The sequence below is a fragment of the Mya arenaria genome, chromosome 17 (assembly GCF_026914265.1).
Source record: "Mya arenaria isolate MELC-2E11 chromosome 17, ASM2691426v1".
NCBI classification, from domain to species: Eukaryota; Metazoa; Mollusca; class Bivalvia; order Myida; family Myidae; genus Mya; species Mya arenaria.
In genome coordinates, this window is record NC_069138.1 from 12846002 (window position 1) to 12854275 (window position 8274).

An 8274-nucleotide genomic window follows, 5' to 3' on the forward strand; every position below is an offset into this window, starting at 1 on the left:
CAGTTTCATGGATTGGCTGTATTTAAAACATGACCGATGAGGCCCTATTAGTTGATATATCAATAGACTGTCAAACAAGTCAATCAGGGCCTCACAGTTTCATGGATTGGCTGTATTTAAAACATGACCGATGAGGCCCTATTAGTTGATATATCAATATATCAATAGACTGTCAAACAAGTCAATAAGGGCCTCACAGTTTCATGGATTGGCTGTATTTAAAACATGACCGATGAGGCCCTATTAGTTGATATATCAATATATAAATAGACTGTCAAACAAGTCAATCAGGGCCTCACAGTTTCGTTGATTGGCTGTATTCCAAACATGACAAATAAGGTCCTATTAGTTGATATATCAAGATATCAATAGACTGTCAAACAAGTCAATCAGGGCCTCACAGTTCCATGGATTGGCTGTATTTAAAACATGACAAATAAGGCCCTATTAGTTGATATATCAATAGACTGTCAAACAAGTCAGTCAGGGCCTCACAGTTTCATGGATTGGCTGTATTTAAAACATGACCGATGAGGCCCTATTAGTTGATATATCAATAGACTGTCAAACAAGTCAATTTGGGCCTCACAGTTTCATGGATTGGCTGTATTTAAAACATGACCGATGAGGCCCTATTAGTTGATATATCAATATATTAATAGACTGTCAAACAAGTCAATCAGGGCCTCACAGTTTTATGGATAAGCTGTATATCTAATATCACTCAAAAATATTTCGAAATAGCAATAATTTCCGATTAACGGTGTTCTGTATAAGGGCTATTCCAGTTAAACATATGTCCCACCCCAGGACGGCAAAATAAAGAAATTATGTAGGGGGTAGGTCTTTTTCTTAATTTGCTACTGCAGGGGGTGGTGATAAGTCCAATTTCGCTTCTATAGGGGGGCGTCATTTTCTTTTTTGCTTCTGACCGTATCTGCTCATTTATATTCACTGCCCGATGGTGAAATACCAGTTTTTTTTATCCATATAACATATTTTACCGAACGTCGTGTACAGAATTGGTTTGGATACAAATTTTCGCGATATTACGAGTCGGTTCCGCGGTACCGGAAATCAGAAGAAGTTGCGTCCCTTGACAACAAGATGGCGGAGGCGCCAGAATTTGTAAAGTCGTGGTCGAAGACCAACCTACAAAATTGGCTAGAAACCAATAGTTGCGCCGCATGTGTGGATACGTTTCGTGGTAAGTATACCAAATTGACAACAGTTGTCTAGAATTTTATTAGAAATCATAATTTGTACGTATTGCGTAAATGTTATAAATCCGAATGTTTCGTCCCCTTAACATTTCGACCACAAGTTATTTTTAGGTTGTATATAATTACATGGGTGAAAGTTTCTTGCCGTTATCCACCGTTCTTGCCGTTATCGTAAATCGTACATTCTCGGTCAGTTCCGATCTTCTGTCCACATCTTTTTTCCAACATATAGATCTATATAGGAAAAGTTCTGTCAACACAATCTGTTTAGTTTTTCCGTCATTTTTTAATGATTTTTCAAAGTTTCGGAAGTTGCTATAAATAACTATAGAATGACTGAATAACAGATAATTTTTTAACCAGAAACGGAGAATGGTGTCTTGCGGACTGTCAATAATGCATATGTCTAGTGAATTTGTAGAGGCATATATGCTTAGGATTTAAACAATAAAGCGAACATCAGAATTTGCATGATCTAATCAGAAGACTGGGATAACAGGTAACAGAGTTTTATTGTCTATCTAACTGGGAAAAGGTGGTATTTCTGAACACGGGCACTAGCCAATTATGAGTCAGAAATACTAGACCAAGCCTTTTCTATTTCTGTCTTGTCCAACTCCTATTTAAAAGTCATGCAACAGTATTATATAAATCAAATTTGGCTCTGTCCTATGGGGAGGTGCTGCAGATTTTTTTTGTACTTGTGGACTTTGTTGCATTAATACATGATTTTGTTTTTCATCCATGCAGTTTCCCATGGCTATTTCGGGCTTTTCAGTTTCAAACACTTTCACCCATGTATTAAATGATGAGAATATACAATAATAAAATATAATAATAAACAATTTGTGACTGGAGCGGTTTTGTTTGTGTTATTGCATCATGCCCATTAGTATTGTCTCGAAAATAGCATAATAAAATGCATTGGTGGTTTCATAAACACTCTCATTTTTAAAAAACTATAATAGTTGTACTCATAAAAATTTACATTTCAATGCCAAAAAGGTATTGCAATAATAAAATGAACCCAAATAACAGTTATTCAAAACTTTTTTTTTCTCTGTTTACATGTTGTTAATGTCGCACATAAGCCGGAATGAGTGCATATAATAATTGGTCTATTGATATTATTTTATTGTTGGAATTATATTTGGGTTGTTGATTTATTCATTCCAGAATCATAGCATAAGGTTTTCTTTTTTTGCTTTATAATATTTATTAAAAAGTCCAATGGTAGCATATCATTATTTTTAAAGTGGTTTATATTGTGTGAATTGAAATTTATTTACATTATGTTTTATATCTTTTTAATATTTATTTTTCTGTGATTTTATTTCTTTATTATTTGCGAGTGTTAATTTGATTTAAACTGATATTGTTAAAGTTTTAAGCAAATCATAACAAATAGGTCAGCCACAGCAGAGCTGCTCAGATGATTGGTCATGTACATCAGGTTTGATGCGTCAATCTGTATTGGTATGTTGGCTGGTAAATGTAATATGTGTGCATCTTTGGTGCAGTTCTTATATAATAGTTCATGATCTACTCACAGCGGTACATAGAACTGGTCTTTTGATTACCGCAAATACTCAAAGTCTTTGACCACTCTGGATATTGATTGTGGAAACTGTTATGCTAAAAATTGGACAAAATGATCTGTAGGAGAGGAAAACAGTGAAGACCCTGATCAGACTGCTCCTGGTGGAGCAGTCTGATCAGGGTCTACACTGTGAATGCCACGCTGGCCAAAGACTGAGTAATTACGATAGCCTTAGATATTGTATTTGTAAGATTTGCTGAACAAAAGTGCCTGAGGTTTTACTTTACTATACGATCAAGCCTTCCATGTCTCTATAGTACATGACCTTTGAAAACATTGTACAATACAATACACATAAACACATTATGACCTACATTTAAGTTGATGTGCCAAAAAACACAATTAATTGTATAATATTCTCTTTTATTAATATGATATTAAATGTTAATGCTCTTCAAAAATAATTTTTGTTAAATGTTTATTTGATTTAATACTTGTTTAAAGTTCTTTTGTTTAATTGTTAAATATATAAAAAGATATTTGTATTTGTGACCCTACATTTGTCCATCTGTTCATCCATCCATCTGACTGCCGAACGAGGCATCCGTGTTCCATGGACACATTTTCTTGTTCAAATTTAATTTGAAATATCTAAATAATGAAGGCCTCGATGACACAGCTGGTAATATGCTAGGTTAGTAACCTGAAGGTTCCGAGTTCGAGTCAGGCCTCCGCCTCTGCGATTTGGCTTAGTATTGGTTCACCCGGGAACAGAGGGTAAGGATAACCGACCGCCTTTAAATGACCAAAGATGTTGAAAATCAGTGTTATACAGGAGTATAGATCCCATTTAATGGCATCTCTACATTGCAGTGATTGTCACTTGATAGTTTAATGTTTGAATGGTTCTATGAAACTTATAGGTATTACTTTAGCTTATGGTGAGCTTTTGGGATCATTAGGTGTCTGTTATCCACATTTGGCCTGCGAGCATTCTAGTCCAACAAATGAGCTGGAAATGCTGGAAGAACATCACATCTTCCGTCGGTCATGTTCATGTGTTAATTCAATATAAATTTTCAGTTCCTTGAGCTAAATATAACAAAATTATTTCCATACTTGGATAGGAATATAAAAGAAACAATTGTTAGGTTAAGGCCAAAACAAATAATTTTATTCAAGAAATATACACCGATTCAAGGGAACAAACAAGCAGCCTCATGTGGCTTAATATGCACTTATAGCAACATATGAAGAAACAAGAGAACCGTGGTGTGTAGGTTATAGTCCATATAATGGAAAATAACCAAATTTATTAATGGAAAATAACAAAATTTATTACAAGCGAAGCCCAGTAATAAGTTTTGTTATTTTCCATTACATGAGCTGTAACCGACTTATAGTTCACCCTAGTTTCTAAGCCAATCATCGAACAAGGCCGTATACAGCGTGCCCATTGGCTGCTCGAAGTTCATTTGGCGCGCGCCATGTCTGTTGACCTAGTTATAATAATTAACTTATTGGGTGCAGATGTGATCTTATATGAAACCTATTCGAGCAAAGATTTGAAAATCTCTGGGTGATGATTGGCTTAGAAACTAGGGTGAGCTATAAGGTCCTATATAGCTCACCTGATCAAAGAGTTACAAAAGAGTAATTGCAAATAATCTTTGCATATAGACGTATAAAAAAATAAACTTCTCAAGGGGGTCCGAATTTGCTCAGAAAATATTCTAAAGGGGGTTCTTTTCTCATTAAATAAACTTCTGAAGGGGGATGGTCCATTTTGAAAGTGCCTTCCTGGGGTGGGACATATGTTTTACTGGAATAGCCCTAACGGTGTTCGACTGTATATATTAACTCACATACTAATATTAGAATATTTATTTCTCGTTCTTGTTTAAAGGTTTATTATATGATTATAATAAATATATATTTGGCGATTGAAACCTGAAGCTACTTCAATTTAACACATTTATAACACTTAAATCTGTCAAATTTATAATATAAAAGTTTTTTACAGTCCAATACCTTTGCACCCTTAGCACCCGGCCCCTTTTAAAGAAACCCTGCCCCTTTTTTTTAGTACACCTTGCCCCTTTTTGGAGCACTCTTCCCCTCTTTTGATCACCGTTCCCTTTTGGGAGCTACTTGTCCAATTTTTGGAGCACCCTTCCCTTTTGGGAGCACCCTGTCCCATTTTTGGAGCACCCTGTCCCATTTTGGAGCACCCTGTCCCATTTTGGAGCACCCTGTCCCATTTTGGAGCACCCTGTCCCATTTTTGGAGCACCCTTCCCTTTTGGGAGCATCCTGTCCCATTTTTGGAGCACCCTGTCCCATTTTGGAGCACCCTGTCCCATTTTGGAGCACCCTGTCCCATTTTTGGAGCACCCTTCCCTTTTGGGAGCACCCTGTCCCATTTTGGAGCACCCTGTCCCATTTTGGAGCACCCTGTCCCATTTTTGGAGCACCCTTCCCTTTTGGGAGCATCCTGCCCCATTTTTGGAGCACCCTTCCCTTTTGGGAGCACCCTGTCCCATTTTAGTGGGCACACAGCCCTTTTGGGAGCACCCTGTCCCATTTTTGAAGTATCCTTCCCTTTTGGGAGCACCCTGTCCCATTTTTGGAGCACTCTTGCTTTTTGGGCGCACCCTGGCCTTTGTTGAGTACCCCGCCCTTTTTGGAGCACAGAAAAACAATTAAATAGGAAAAATTGTCATATTTTGCCAATATGACATAATGGTTCTTTCAATTTTTGCTGTAAATTATTGTACTTTTATAGAAGTACATCTTTCCAACTGGTTAATATGTAACAAAAAAGTACACAATTAGATCCAAAATCATTTTTTACCACTGATTTTCTCCACGAATTAATTTTCAGGCAGTATTAAGATATAAAACAAGAAATGCCGCAATGCGACGAAACCTGGGGTTTTCAATGATTGACAGAAGAACTTCAGCCTGTGTCTGTTTTTTGTTTTTTTTAGTAACAGTGACCTTGACCATATGGACATCAAACACAATCCCATGAAAGGTATCTATAAACTCTTCCTATAGATCAAGTTTGGTCAAGATATGTCAACCCTAACTAAAGTTATTCAGTTTCAACCGTTTTTTCTATTTTTAGTAACAGTGACCTTGACCCTAGGGACCCCAAAGCAATCCCATGAAAGGTATCCATAAACTGCACCTATAGACCAAGTTTGGTCAAGAAATGTTGACCCTCACTAAAGTTATTCAGTTTCAACCATTTTTCTATTTTTAGTAACAGTGACCTTGACCCTAGGAACCCCAACACAATCCCATGAAAGGTCTCCCAAAACTCTTCCTATAGACCAAGTTTGATGCAAAGTTTTTTGTTTTATTTAATGCATTTTCATTTCGAACTCATTTGTTTCAATGATAAAAAGAAAAGAAAAAAAGCATAGGATTTTTAAGAAAAAAAAAAACTAGAAATGTGTCCATAGGACACGGATGCCCCCACTTCGATTTTTTGTCACAGAAAATAAGCCATAATGATTATTCAGGATAATCTGAGGGCCCTAACTCCTAAATGATTAAAGCGATTTCCATGGCTATCGAACTTGATCAAGATATTATGGTCACAAACATGTGTTAAAAGTTTGGTGAGGATTGGACAAACAGTTTTCAAGAATTAGATCGGAAACAATCTTCGGGACATATTTTTCAAGTCTTTTTTTGCAAATAAAGGGCCGTAACTCCTAAATGACAAAAGCGATTTCCATGGCTATCGAACTTGATCAAGATATTATGGTCACAATCATGTATGTAAAGTTTGGTGAGGATTGGACACATACTTTTCAAGAATTAGATTGGAAACATATATTTTTGAAGTATTTTTGGCAAAAAAGGGCCGTAACTCCTAAATGACTAAAGCGATTTCCATGACTATCGAACTTGATCAAGATATTATGGTCACAAACATGTGTTTAAAGTTTGGTGAGGATTGGACAAACGGTTTTCAAGAATTAGATCGGAAACAATCTTCGGGAATTTTTGGCAAAAAAGGGCCGTAACTCCTAAATGACTAAAGCGATTTCCATGACTATCGAACTTGATCAAGATATTATGGTCACAAACATGTGTTTAAAGTTTGGTGAGGATTGGACAAACGGTTTTCAAGAATTAGATCGGAAACAATCTTCGGGACGTAAGTACGTACGTACGTACGTACGTACGTACGGACAAGGGCAACCCTATATGCCGCCACTTTGTGGGGGCATAAAAATATTGACCGTTATAATGGGTTTTTGGAATTAACAACTTTGTAGCCTTCTCCAGTAAAAAAGGCCCAAAATATTGCCAGTATTTTTTTCTGAACCTTTATCATACACATTTTTTGGTTTCAATCATAAAAATCAAATGAGAAACGTGATGATGCTTGGTATCAAAAAAAACAACAACATCTTTTGCTTCAACCTTTTATTGTGCGCTTTTTAATCAACTTCAAAACTCACGACACGAAATGAAAGTTTTCTGATAAATGCGAAATTATGTAATAATGCTCCCATGAAAAGAAATCTTACATGGTTCTCATTCATGTGTCCAAATAAGCTGCAATTATTGGAGATATTTTCATGATGTACTTTTAACTAGTGAAAATGATGAACTTTAAAGACTGCTTACATAATCTTCAAGTAATGATGTGATTTCTTAATGGTCACCGAAATAAACTTAAAAACTGAGGGGATGGTTAAGCCAAAAAAAATGGTTTGATTAGGGTAATGTCCTTTTTAAAATCAGGTAGGGAAGGAAGGCTTTTTAAAAATAAATATACAAAAATTATTAGGCTTTATATAAGATCATTATTTTCATCATTGGAGAATGTTGTTAAAGTTATCTTTAGTATAAAGCTTTAAATGTTTTAAACAACAATTTAAAACACACTCAAAGAATGAAAATTATATATATATTTTTTTTTAACCAACCGACTATAAAAACGGTAGGATTGTTGCCTACCGTAAATGACTGGGTATTAGACGGGTATTTTGTAGGTAGGGTTGGGTTACCTGAACCAAATGTATTTTTTAAGGCCTTGTACTTTTCTTTGTCAGACAATAATGAAATTGTGACCTTGTCAGCGAAAATGAGTCCTGAGGGGGTAAAAAGTTACGCATCCATTTTTACCTAACAATCGAGCTAATCATAAGCAGGCAATCATAGATATTTTTATATAATTTTTAAAAAGCTATATTATTTAATTTATCAGACAGTTATTAGTGAATAAGTAATCCTATCACCATAATCGCTCTAAAATCAACTAACTTCGAAGAAACCAGAACTGTTGTCTATTTACAGGGACACGCTGTTTTGTTTTTGTAAAAAGCACTTTTTTGTATGACGAAATAAAGCCTGGCAAATCATTAAGAGTACATACTGACAGCTGAAACCCTTCAACAAATGTTGATATATGCTCAAATATTGTTTTTGAAGTTCACAATTATGAATAGCGTTACAAATGAGATTCAATAAAAGCCTTATTTTAAAA

The 8274-nt window shown here is 35.5% G+C and overlaps 1 protein-coding gene across 3 annotated transcripts in view; it reads right to left on the reverse strand.

The window, feature by feature from the left end:
• Positions 1-8274, reverse strand: part of LOC128223860 (glycosyltransferase 25 family member-like) — a 47398-nt gene that overhangs the window by 23410 nt on the left and 15714 nt on the right. The gene's annotated exons all lie outside the window — the stretch shown is intronic.